At 33.3% G+C, this 14,511-nt stretch overlaps 1 pseudogene; it reads left to right on the plus strand.

Annotated features, from left to right (window-relative positions):
* Positions 1-603: 603 nt before the first annotated feature.
* On the plus strand, positions 604-3,191 carry LOC149571570 (LEAF RUST 10 DISEASE-RESISTANCE LOCUS RECEPTOR-LIKE PROTEIN KINASE-like 2.4; annotated as a pseudogene).
* The last annotated feature ends 11,320 nt before the right edge of the window (positions 3,192-14,511 follow it).

Consider the following 14,511-nt stretch of genomic DNA (forward strand, 5'->3'; position numbering starts at 1 on the left):
TGTACCCAATAAAACTATAAATATGATTGCTAATTTGATTTAAAATAATAAATTATTTATATAAATCTCATTATTTTGTTGGAAAGCACATTTAGATAAATAAATAATCATGAAAGTAGTTATGTAGTCCCTCGCGACTTTACAAAGTTCAAACGATTGACCTTTCCATGTGTGGAGAGGCATAGAAATTTCTCCAAGCGGATTCCATGGGAGAGCCATAGGAATATGGTAGGAATATCCTGACCTTCGGAATGCATAAATTCTATGGGCGTGACAGCTTCAAGCGCTTTTAGCGGGATGCACTTGAAACTTCCTTCAAGAATCATTTGGTGGAATTCAAATGTTTTATCACGGGTACTACCTATGAATAAGATAGAGATAGACAACCGACGTCGTTTGGAAATTCTGGTGTTAAATTTGTCCTGGTTAATTGAGTAGGGGCAACGGAAAATAAGAGTCAATTTGGCGTATTCAATCCGCTGTGGTCTTCTTACGCCGGGTCTTTCTCTCGCCCTTCTCTCCTATACCTTTCTCTGCTATTAATTTGCCTCTCTACTTAATGTCTATTAATGTTTTGCTTGTTGCTTCTGTAAGAGACTGAAGATGAAAATGGAAGGCCTACATCGTTATCTATTTTGCTCTCGGTGTACCAGCCTATCCCCTGTATATCCCCTGCGCTTCCTCTTTCTTGTCTTTGCGATTTTCATATGTTGCCTGCCTCATTCATGTCGAGCTTGCGAATTATCCCTGGCCATGTGGGAATCTAACATCATCATATCCCTTCGTAAGAATGAACAGCGGCTGCGGGGACCCTGCTCTTCAGGTTGACTGTGATCTTGCACTGCCTATGCCTCTGATCACTATCAGTGCCCATCAATACTACATACTGAATAAATCAGACAGGTGGTATGAGCTGGACAACTGGCACGAGGATCACACCATAACAATAATTGACAAGGATCAGTTGAGTCAGGGATGCAATCCATCGTTCATTAACCATACATCGGAAATCTGGCCCAGTCTCCAATTTAGCATTGCCCATGACTATAGGAATTTAACTCTATGGGAGGATTGCCCTCTTCACACAATTCAGGAAGGCCTAGTGTATCCATTACCATGTAACCGTAGTTGGTACTTCAATTCGACTGAGGAGTTAAGTTTTGGTAGAATGTGTAAGTCGCAGGTTACTTTGCCAGTCCCAGCTGAGAGCTTGGAAAAATCTCCACCGGATCTACCTCATCTAGTGCTCCGAATAAACTGGAATCCCACCCAAGAGTGCAAGCATTGCCTGTTTCAACAGGGGATTTGCGAATATAAAACCGATTCAATGCAATTTTATTGCAATTGCGCGGACAGCCCCAGTCCAGACTGCCCCTCCGGTAAGAACACTGACTCCATTCTTTCTCTATTCAATCCTACAAAAGTTTATGGTACTATTAGATGACGTATGCATTCGATTGGGAACAATTGTTCATTGAACTTTATGTATTGGCGCGTTGCAGGCAATTCAAAGCCTAAACCTGCCAGGTCTATTATTCTAGGTGAGCGTCCCTGGACATTAACTTCTTTATCAATTCGGCAATTTATCGATTGTGGTTTTAAGAGGTGATGTATACATTTCGTCGGAAATAATTATTATATTTGCCGAATTTTATGGATTGCGGCGTGGGGACAATCCTTAATGCTTATTCGTTCTCTCTATTTTATTTATATGTATTTCATTGATCATGTGAATATAAATCTTCTAACTAGAGCTAATTTTTCAGGTGGGATCATTGGAAGCGCTGCTTTGTTACTGATGGGAATAATACGTTTCCTTAACTGGAGGAGGTTTTCACCTACTTCCTCTCAGGAGCCCGATCTGTCCGGCGTGGAGAAATTCCTACAAGATTATGTTCATCAAATGCCATCTAGATATTCCTACTCTCAGCTCACAAAGATCACCAATAACTTTGCTCATAAAATAGGGGAAGGAGGTTTTGGTGTCGTATATAAAGGGAAGCTACCTACTGGCGAACTGGTGGCCGTCAAAATGCTTGATCAGTCAAGGCGATGTGAGAATCAATTCATGAATGAAGTAGCAACCCTCGGAAGGGTCCATCATGTTCATTTGGTTCGCCTGATGGGATATTTCTATGAAAAACATAGAAACGCGTTGGTGTATGAGTACATGGCTAATGAATCTCTGGATGAGTTTATATTTGCAGGAAGACAAAAAAAGAAATCCTAAACTGGGCACAGCTGTATTCAATTGCTTTGGGTGCAGCTTGTGGAATAGCATACTTACACCAAGATTTTAACAACCGTATCATTCATTTTGACATAAAACCCCACAATATATTATTAGATGTGGATTTAACACCCAAAATAGCTGATTTTGGTCTGGCGAAATTGTGTGGCAGGGGAGACGATCACATATCAATGACAGCTGCAAGAGGAACGCCAGGGTATGCTGCTCCAGAGGTGTGGAATAGAAATTTGGGGTCTGTAACAGACAAATCAGACGTTTACAGTTTTGGAATGGTATTATTGGAGATGGTTGGAGGAAGGAAGAATGTCGATGTGCAGGTAAGTCGGTCCAGTCAATTGTATTTTCCAGAGTGGGCATTCAAGATGATGGAGAAGGGTGAGTTAGAGAGGGGATTGAGGGGAAGTGGTACGGCAGAAATAGAATGTGAGGAGATGGAGAAAGCAGCGAGACTGGCCAAGGTAGGACTGTGGTGCATTCAATACAACTCACGAGATAGACCAAGCATTAGCAGAGTGGTTCAAATGATGGAAGGAAATGGGGATGATGTCAGCAATCCTCCCCTCCCTTTCAATTCATCACACAGGGCTGCACCGTCAACACATACAAGTGAAGAGTCTTCTGTGTAAGTAAGCAGGGGAATCTCATTGACACCCTTCATTCTGCTCGTCGACTTAGTCCCAAAGAGATGGGAACAAAAGAGTGAGACCACACATATGATAAGTGTTCGACCTCACCGTATATACACTCTCTTACTTCATTCCAACTCATTGAGGAAGGATAACTCTTTGTTTATGATTATTTTAAAATGTTTTTGGCGTGATTATATTTTTTTATTTTCTTCGAATTATCATTTAATGCATCTTTGAAAATTGTCTTAAGTTGACGAACATATGTATTATTTTTGAAGGAAGTGTGACTATATCTATTTTGTCACTTATCATATCTATGCAACTTTGAAAGTTGTGAAGAGCACGATTTGATGAGAATTTATTAATTTTATATTAAAAACATTGTCTTCATTAAAAAACTAGAATTGATTATGTATTATATATATGGTATTAAATGTTAACTTAAAAAAATGTTAAATAGTGAGATGTTAACAATAATTTTCTTTTGTGTATAATTATAATTTTTTCTATTATTTTGAATGTATTTTATCATTTTAAATCTTGGTGTCTTTCATTATGCAAGCTTGGAACTTCTTCACACTTGAATTGGTGATAGTAACTATCTTTATCTTTGCAGTCTCACTTTTTCTTTCTACTTGTAAGATTTTCATTACTTTTTTTTGTGGATATAGTTGACATAAAAAAGAATGATGTCGTAATCTCTTCTTTCTTGGTTGAATCTTTTTTTCTTAGTTGACAATTACAATCCTTCAAACTATTATTTGTTTAGTGGTACAAATATCTATTGTAAATAACAACTTTGTCTTATTATAGGATTCACAATGTGCATGTGTAAGTGCGCGTATATGTGTGTTCAAGTACAAGCTTGTGTGTGTGTGTGTCGTAGGCCTAAATATACTTATATATGTTAGTTCATACTCACTATGATTTTTTGGTTTACTTATATTGTTCTTGTTCTTTTTTTGCTTTAAGATTATGTTTGGATTTTTCTCTTATTGTGCTTCATTTTATTTCATAGTTTTTTTTTTTTTTTTTTTCATTTTTTTTGGGTAGTTTTCTATTTTTATATTTTGTTTTGTTATTTCTTATTTTTCCCTTACTTGTGTCATTTTATCTTTTGGTAGGGTTTCATATATAAATATAATTTGTTCTTTTTTTTTTATTTTGTTAGGTTTTGTTTTCCTCTTTCTTTAATTTTTTTAACCTCTTTATTTCATTTTATTTTAGCAGTCATTTTAATTCTTTTTATTTATTTTATTTTATTATAATTTATTTATTTCATTTAATGGTCCTATTTCTATTTTAGGTTTTTTAGATTGATCCTCTGTTTTCCTTGATTTTATTCCTATGGTTCATTTAGGGGTTGACTTGTTGTGTTTCTTCTTTGTAGTCCTATTTGGTTCCCTCTCTTCTTATGGTTCTTTCTCTTGGTCTGCATGTTCCTCTTTGCCCACCTTCTCTCTTCTTTTGTAATGTCTTGGTCTATAGTCTATTCTATTTCACATTCTTACACCCTCTCATCCTAGTGATGTGTCATGAAGTATGATCTCAAACATTGATGCTAACAATTTACACACAATTTGACCTAAAAGAATAACAACACATTTTATGAATTGTAGAAATCTTCTATCTTTAAAGGACAATGTGTTTTACTTTTAGCTTTCGACCCATAAACAAAAACAATATGCATGTTTTAGAAGGGACAACACCTTGAGTGCAGTCTATTCTACTAAAAATTGATAATCTAGTGAAATTTGTCATAGATTAAAATTATGAAAATAATATATGATAGCATAATAAATGCAAGTGACTAATCTATAAGACATTAAAAACTTTAGCGCTCAAAGCTTAATTCAATAATAGGTTTTCTAGCATTTGCTTTGCACATTGAAAACTTTGCCTTATTTATAAATGAAGAATTACTACTTGATTTGCAAGCATATCATTTCAATGTTAATGGAAGATGATGAAGCCACCGTGCGTAGTTATTTTTTTAATTATTTAAATTCCATTTTCCTTCCCACAATTGTTTCATTTTTAAAACTTAGAAAATCATCATCATGCAAAAGATTGATAAATTAATTGATACCAATGATACTTCTCAAGTTAAATTAGATAGTTTTGCAAAAGCACATTAACATCTTGTACAAACTATGGAACTATGTATGGAAGATTTAAATTTTCTTCCTTTAAATCAAACACAAATGATGATTTCCAAGATCACATCAGAATTATTAACCTTTTTTGTTGATAAATGATCTACTTAGTAGGTTCTAAATAAGAGAAACAACAAAATAGATTAGATATGGTACCTCTATCCCATTCTTTGTTACATGTTAACAAATTAATCTACAAGAAACAAAAAAAAAAATCACTTGAATAATGTACAGTGATTGATAAACACACCCAAAATTTCAGCAATTCTTGCTAAGGTGAAAATTGAGGGTAAGATATTGCCTTCATTTATACTTATCAATTACTATGAAAGAGAACATATTGTTGACTTTCTTAGTTTTCCTTGATGACAAGGATGGTGTGGGTCAATTTATCCTTGTTTTAAATAATGTCACATACAATTTTGAAAAGGACATAAATCACTTATGGAAAGAGGATCATCAAGAGGGAGAAATCTCAATAACAAGATGCCCACCTAAGAGGAGTGCTTAATTAAGATAACATCTCTAAGAGGAAGGGAAGAAGGACAAGAAAATACCTATTCAACCTCCTATAGATAGGTGAAATAGGGATCCTTGGATGAAGGATAACAATATCCAAAAAAGGGAAAGTATGTACAATGGAAATATCTTTTACTTGATAAAGAATAGGTAGTGAGCTAGGACCTACACCTCTTGCAAAAGAGAGAATCTATGGTCAAGACATAATTCTTCACAAAGGAAAGAATAATGTCACATATTAAAAAAATTGTACATAAGATTAAAGAAAGTAGATCCATAGACCAAAAAAAGACAAAGAATGTACAAAGGATCTTGCCCACAAAGAGTGAGACAAGAAAGGAGATCTATATTGGACTATATAACCAAATATTAAAGAATGGAAAGATGATTTGTAAGCAAAAATCGCCAGCCATGTACAAAATACAAAAAATCATAAATTCAACAAGAATAAATATAATATCATACTTTAGAGGAAGAACTCAACTATGAACGATATAAGAATGCCTAGAAAAGAGGAATTGAAAAGAATCTATAAATGGTCATTATATGAGAAGAATTAAGACCACAAATCTGAATTATACTTTGCTAAGAAAAAACACTTATATATACATATAGAAAAGAAACATACCTATAAATAAAAATGTTCCATAAAAAAATATCAATCCATAGGAAGATAAAGAAGCAAGTCCATTATAATTTCTAGAGAACATCTCGTAGAAATATAGAAACAAAGATAAGGAATCATAAAAAAAGAGAAAAAAAAATATTGAATCTAGAAGAGAGGTAAGTCTTCTTCTCTCATAAGATTTTAGAGAAAATCCCATGTAGAGGAAGAAGAAAGGAACTCAAAAGAAAGAAAGAAACCTTGTTCCTTGGTGAAGGACAATGGAAAGAAACTTATTGGAAAATTCCAAGGACATGTTATATAAGATAACAAGGAATATGCTCCAATAGCTAAGAACAAAGGCTAAGTGAAATCATGCAAAAATTGTAACACCTCACATGTATAAGGAATAATATCCAGTGAAGCATTATCTTTAATGTATAAATAAAAAAGAAAACAATGGGAAATGGCATGATCATCATTACAGCATAAGAGATAGGAATACACAAAAAGAAAGTCTTCAAGAGGTATAGGAGATTTCTTTGGTTCAGTAGAAACTAATTTTATATAAACCTTCAAAGCCAAATATCAATGAGTATTAGGATAATCGAGATTAGAAGTAGGTAATAGAACATGAAGAGGAAGTCATCTAGAAAGTTCTTGCACTATATCAAAAGGATAACATCCAAGTCCATGTTTATTCATCTTAGGAGATACTATTAGGAATTAACCTCAAATAGAAATAATAATTACATGCAAATATAAACAATATCAAAAAGTAATAGATCACATAGAAGAGAACACAAGACACCAAGATTTAACATGGTTAACCCAAACCCTAGGCTACATCCACTAAATAGAAAGTCCAATATTATTACAATCCAATGATTACAACTTGATTACAATCCGTAATCCCTTACATCTCAATACCACTAAAGGGTAAAAGCACAAACCTGTGTCACCTTTTATAAAGAAAAGTGATATGGGAATGTGACAGTTCAACATTAATGACAAAAAAAATGGTATTTGCGTTTAAAATATGAAGATGATGTAAACTGATGAAATGTGTAGAATTGTATGAATTTTATGCCTATAATTTTTATTATTTTTTTGACTAAGAATTTATTCATTTTATTTTATTTTGAAGTCCCTTTTTTAACTGTAAAAAATATAGGATGTAGTTCCCGTCAAACAAGTATGTGCAAATCATCTTTTTTTGTTATGATTTGAAAATATTTTATAGATGACATGTATAGCTAGTGCACAAAAAAAGAAATAATTATTTTTGATGTATATTTTCTTTGTTATAAGTACTCAAGTTCGACCTTGTCAGAATCTAACAGTTTTTTCCTCCCATCAAAACTTCCCTATCAAATCTATACCTTCTTGAAAAAAAATTACATATTCATGAAGAGGATTCTCTCCTCTAGTGATAAATATATTTTTTTTATTTTTTTGATATGATTTACTATTTTTTTTCATTTTTTGAGAGAGCATCTTCTAAAATGTTGAAATATTGACTTATAATATTTTTAGATTATAACATATTATAACTAATCAAAAAACTCAAAAATTTATATAATGATGATATTGAATCTAAAATCTATAAAAGGGTATTTTTAGTTTTTTTTTTTAAATTGAGTTTTAATAGAGAAATGAGATTTGACCAAAATAGGTTTTTGTATCACAAACGGTGACATGGATCTATGCTTTTACTCTACAAGAATAAATTTTTGCATCACCCACAATGAAACAATCCCTAACCCTAAGCCCTTTTAACTACTTTAGGGTTAAAATTAGTTACCCTGCCAAGGAATTATTGAGTATGTACAGTACTTTCCTGATTGGTCACCACAATCTAATAGATGGATTAACAGGATTTCTAAGAGCCTATTAATTAATACCAAGTCCTAAGCCAGTGTAAACCTATTAAAGAAGCACATAATAAAATTTAGGATAGTTATTTGTCAGATCTTCAACAAGAGGATATTCATGAGAAAAAGTGGTATAAGGAATGATAATAGGAGGAGGAGAAAAAGTGGACTTGTATTTTCTCCTATTACTAGCAATAGGAGGATAAATATGCTCCTCAAGGAAGGTAGAAACATCCTCATTGTGAACTAAATTTTAAGCTTGAAAATATGTAGAAGTGCTAGGAGAAGATGAAGGAGAAGGAGGAGGATTGAGAAAAATATTAGAAGGGTTAAGAGGAGGATGAAGATCATAAGATTCTCACATAATCCAAAGAGGTAATAAACCAACCACATATAGAGCTAACCATAATCTTGAAAGTAGGAAAAGGTGTATTTTCATCCTCATAATAGCATAAGAAAGGAGACTATGAAGATCCATAAACACTATAAAATGAATAAATCTCTCATAAACATCATAAGCTCTATAAAGAGATGCAAGAAAGAGAATATTGAAAAAGATATCCATACACCAAAAGACCTTCATGATGAATGTAACTTTAAGCTAAAAAAGAGAGCATGTTCGGTTCCCCAATAAATAGTGAACACTTAATGAAAATAATCTAACTCAAGAGAAAGAAACAAGTTGGGTTCACCAATAAATGGTAAACACCCAATGCAAATAATCCTTTAGGTTCACCATAAATACAAGGTAGGAAAATAGAAGCAAACTAACCCTATATATGTATGAAAGGGGGAAGACCAAGATCCACCCCTTTTGATTAGAATTTATTGATACAAGAGAGAGTATCAATACAAAACCTAATAGACAAAAGAATGAATAACTTGGATTTACTTCCACGTTAAGGTAATTTAAGTAAAAAGGGAAACATAAGTAATGCTGAAATGGAAAGTATGGAAATAGAAAAGAGAAGATGATACCTTATGGAACACAAACCTAAAAATTTGGAGTTGGATGGTGTAAATAGCTATTGTAACCTGAGATCTACATTGAAATATGCAAAGTGGACAAAAATTAAAAATCTTTTGAAGATATAAATGCTTAAAATTGTCCCAAACACTATATTAATTTATTTAATATTCCTTTGACATTATAATTATTTATTTATTGATTAATTATATCTGTCATATTCTTCCACTTATATAATTAAATTTATTTAATTAATTAGGTTCATTTCCCCAATGTATTTAAATTTAATTTAAATGCATCCCCTCTAATGTATTAAATTTATTTAATACACAATGCTCCATAAAATCCCCTTCTAAATAAATCTCAATTTATTTAATTCCCTCCACTTTATTAAATTCTTTAATCCTATGATTAAGTTAAACCCTATTTAATTTAATCCTAATCCTATCCTAAAACCAAGTCTACACCCATCACTATCATCTTTCTAAGCCTACCCATTAATGAATCCCACTTAACTAATCCTAAACACCTTTCTAAGCATATCTTAGTCCCTAAGTATTTTCTCACACATGTGCGAGCAACTCAAGATCCAAGAAAGCTTCCATTTTATTATTTTATTCAAAAAGTCTTACACTCTTACACACTTATCCCACTTTCCTTTCTCCAAGGTTGCTCACACATGTGTGAGCAAACCTTGAGTCATCTCTTTCACCAAAAAGGCTTATGTTGATCTTTGCATGGCTTGTCTCCTTAGCCCATGTGTCTCCCTTGTGGCACATATGTGGATGCCACATACATGCCACCTCCTCAAGGCCTCTCTCAAACCTATAAATAGAGCCCTTGTCTCGAAAAAATTGTATCTCCCTAATTTGCATTGTTATCATGTTAGTTTAATTTTAGAGCTTTCTTAGAGATTTGCATATTACTAACCCTTTGGTAGATGTTAGATTTCTTGCAATTATGATTTCATTTTCATGATTCTATTTCACTCTTAGTTTCAATTCTTGCACCCATTTCCATTATCCATTAAGTGCTCTCAAGAATGGTTGCTTCCATAGCCATCTCTTGAAGCATTCTTCATCATTTAGCTTAGTTGCATATTTGTCATTGTATTTTCATCTATCATTTTGGGATTCAAATAGTTTTGTTTGGGAGAGCACATCCACATCCCTCCAACTTGAGCACACTAATGAGGCCTCTTATGGGCACCCTTGTTGAGCTTATTTGAGGTTGCATGAGGACTTTTCTTTTCAATTGTATTAAGTTGTAAAACTCAAGTATAAATAGTTGTATTTCAATCTTATTGAATCTTAGATATACATGTGCAACTAACTTTTCTTATTTTTGTCTACTCCTATAAGTTAGGTTTTCTTGCATATAGAGTATCTATCAGGTGTGAATAGGATCTTCAGGGGGGAAATGGGATCTTTAGGGGTGCAGTGTGCCCCTGATGATAGTGTAGACACACTAATTTTGGTTTTCTAATTTCAAAGAAATCCAAAAAGGGTATCTAAATCTATAACCTATTTTTCAATGCAATACATGAAACCTACAAAATAAGGAGATTGTTTATTTGTTGTTGGAGGGGTTTACCTTAGTCAAACCCCAGTTTAGGAATTAAACTTGAATTGAAATAATTAAAATAGAATGCTAGCAAGTAGTAGTGATAAATATAAAATGAAGAAAAATAGATATATGAATATTCTGTTGAATTTGAAATGTAGTCAAGTATGTAGATGTAATAGCTTTGACTCATCTTCAAAAACCCTAGAAAGGAAATCAAAGTGAAACAAAAAAATTCATGAATGTATGTGCTTGAAATTCATCTAGTAGATGAATGTAGATCTTGAAAGGATGGATGCAAAAGATAAACCAAAGGATCTTAAAATGTATGAAGGATGATCTTGAATGTTGAAAATGCAATAGAAGATCTAGCATAAAATATTTTAATGGCTTGAATGCATAAATCCTTGATCTGCAATGGAAAGATTACTTGAATGCCTTGAACTCTTGAAGAATGTTTAAGAACATGGATACTTGAATTCTTTAGTGCTTTCTTGTGAAGTTGATGGATATGAAAAATGGAGAAAATGGAAGGGTTTATATAGAGCTCAAAAATAACTACTCTCGCAAGCCAACCAACCTATAAGTTAACTCCTGAATATCCTAAGACATGAGACCCAAAGTGGAGGCCCAAAATAGGGCTTCATTAGGGGCACACTACACCCCTAATGAACAAGTGTACAAACCCAAAATACTATCTTGGGGCTTCAAAATAGGTCTCAGCATCCATAAATCAAGTCCAAATTATGAGAAGATCTTGTTTTGGTGCAAGGAGTAGATTCCAAGTGCATAGATGGATGAAAGGAAGGACCTAGGGGAAATAGATCCTACCTTTAGCTTAATACCCTAAAATAGGAGCTTTAAAGAGGATCTATTAGGTTTTACCTTAAATCCACTTATCAGAAAGGATAGAAAAGGGAAGAAGAAATGAAAGAGAGATGTAGATTGCTCATCTCAAATTAAGTAGGTGCTAAACCTTCATTAAATTGGAGTGCGTCCAATTTAAAATAATACAGGTTTTCATTTATTTTATGATTTGCAATTAGTTCTATAGACTTTAATATGTTACACCAAGTCATGGATATGCTTTATTTTCAAACTTTGCATTTTGAATCATTTATATCATCTTAAAAAGGACATTGTTATTTATTTTTCTTTTATTATTAAATGTACATGTTGGGTGAGTGGACTTTGCACCATTTATCTTAGTCTCATTTTCTTCCATAATTCAAAATCACATCTTCCTCATAGTTGCACACATATATGTTAGTTTGTCTTTTTTTTCTTTCTAGTTAAAAGTATACCCTGAAACCCCAAATTGTATCATAGAGAGAGTTGTACCTCTGAAATTGAAAGGAAAGTTGTATGTTCAACAGTAATTCGTCCAACTTAAGTTTCTAATTTGTATTTCATCTTGAACATGATTAATCATTATTTAAGATAATTTAGAAAGATTAATCTTAAAAATCACGATATTTAAGGAAAATCTACCTATGTTAAATTTCTAAAACCAAAATAATTGTCAAAAGTCAAATCCACTATTAGTACCAAGTTTTTGGTGCAAAGCTTAAAATTAAATGCCTTAATCCGCATTAAATTAAAAATTAATATTTGTGGAAAGTAGAGACATTTAACCACAAGGTTGCAAGTAGAGTGGGTTTAACCATGGATGAAAATTTATAGTTTAGCATACTCAAGCTAAACTAGTACTAGGATGGATGACCTCCAAAGAAGTCTTGATGCTTCATCTTTGTGAGCACCACTAAGATGTAATGAATGCTACATTTTCTATTCACTCTCATGAGAGATGGGATCATGTGAACCACTACCTATAAAGCATGTGATGTAGGAGCATCCTTCGTTGGCTAACAATCATGCATGTTGGGTATTCTGGCATTGGAGTTGGAGGACTCATCTAGTGAAGAGATGGTACTCGGCCGATACTAAGTTGTTATTGGTTGTTGTGTTAACTGAGTGACTCAGTTAATGAAGGTGTTTAGAGATTCTTGGGGCTCTCAGAAGATACTATAAGTTTGGTTTACACTGGGGAGCTCAATAGTAGTGTTGCTCTAGGTACTCGGGTTGTCAAGGAGGAACTCAATGTACACTATGGGTTGGTTTGCACTAGTGAGCTCAGGTTGGTCTGGATAGTCTAGTTGCATTATTGCCAAGTTGGTCTAGTCGATGAAGGAGCTTAATTATGCTTGGTGTGAAATGTTAAAGCTTGACATGATTTCTCTAACACTCAGTTTGGTCTTTGTTTCCGTGGTGCCCAAGTTGTCTATAGTATGATTTGACCTTGGCATTTAATTTTATTATTTGGTATTTAATATCTATTAGAGCTTGACTTGTGGCTCAACATGTATTTAATGTGTGGGTTTCTTTTAATTTGTATTGAACTAGGCCAACTTGTGGCTTAGTTAGGTATAAGTAGGGGGTCTTGTGGAGTCTTTAGTCATGATCATAATCATCCAACTTGGAGAAGAGGATGTGGAAGAAGAGAAAATTTTGAGAAGGAAATCCTTTTTGGGATTCTCCTGCCATGCATTGCATTAGGTGGTATCAAAGAAAAGGTTGTTCTTGAGTGTGTAGACTGAGCACCAAAGCTGAGGAAGTTTATACTAGGACATGGGTGAAGGTTGGAAGAGAAGGTTAATCTAGTGGAGTTGATTGATCTTCTAGATTTATGGATTTATTGTTTTTGGTTTGCAAGAATCTTGGAAGATGCCTCTGAGAAGATTGGACCCTAGGGTGAATGATGATATAAATGGTGTTGTGGAAGAAAGGATCTCAAAGAAGGTAAAAATAGATTTTAGATATGAAATGAAGGAGGTTAAAGCAAGTTTTAGATATAAGATAGCACTAATGAAGAGTGATATGATTGCTGAAGTCATAGGTGCTATAGGTGGTGTACCTTGGCATGTGGATATTGAAGATGGTTATGAGGAATTTGTTAAAGACTTTGAGATTGTTAGATCAAGTGGTGAACACATAATTGATTGTGTGAAGAGACTTATGTGAAATAGGGCTTGTTAGTTTGCTAGGCCTAGATCTCAGTTGAAGCCAAAGCATTAGATGGAGGTTTCTAATTTCTCAAATACTTTGAATCCTAAAGACCTAATTTATTAGATTGATGAATTAGAAAACTACTTTGAGCTTGAGGTTATTAAGCATCTACCTAGAGTAAGGTCGACACAAACTAAGTTGAAGTAACATGTTGCTCTTTGGTGGAAAGAATTGCAAAGAGATAGATAAGAGGAAGGTGAAACAAAGATCACTACATGTTGATTAATGATGACTAAATTGAAGACTAAGTTAATTCTTGTTGATTATGAACTTGAGTTGTTTCATAAGTTGTAGAATCTGAAACAAAAAGATATGACTATGAAAGATTATACTGAGGAGTTCTACAAGTTGACTATTCGATCTGGGCATAAAGAATTGTCAAAGGAGAAGGTAGCTCGATATATTAATGGTTTGAGATTCAATATTCAAGATGAGGTTGGTATGCTAAATATTTCTTTAGTTAAGGATTCTTATCAATATTCTTTGAGAGGAGAAGAGAATTTGAAGATGAAAAGTCAAAGTAATTCCAGATGGAAGGAGAAGCAAGACTACTCAGCAAAGGCTAAGCTAAGTGCAGAACATGAACCAAAGCCTATTAATCAGAAGAGAAGGACAAGTAGAGGTGATTGTAAGGTTATTTTTTATAGATGTTGTGAAGTAGTACATATATCTTATGAATTTTCCTAGAAGGATGGTGATAGAAGATCTTCTTTTACTAATGAGGCTGAGAAACTACCAGTGAACCTAATTAAGGAGATAATTTACTAGCTCGGTGAGTACTAATTGATCAGAGGATATTGGAATCTTGTCAAAGGACTAGTTTTTTTAGGACTCATTGTAAGTTTGATGGTAAATTCTAGAATGTGATGGTGGATGGTCGTA

The sequence above is a fragment of the Cupressus sempervirens genome, chromosome 2 (genome assembly GCF_028749045.1).
Source record: "Cupressus sempervirens isolate cs-2001-9-10 chromosome 2, ASM2874904v1, whole genome shotgun sequence".
NCBI classification, from domain to species: Eukaryota; Viridiplantae; Streptophyta; class Pinopsida; order Cupressales; family Cupressaceae; genus Cupressus; species Cupressus sempervirens.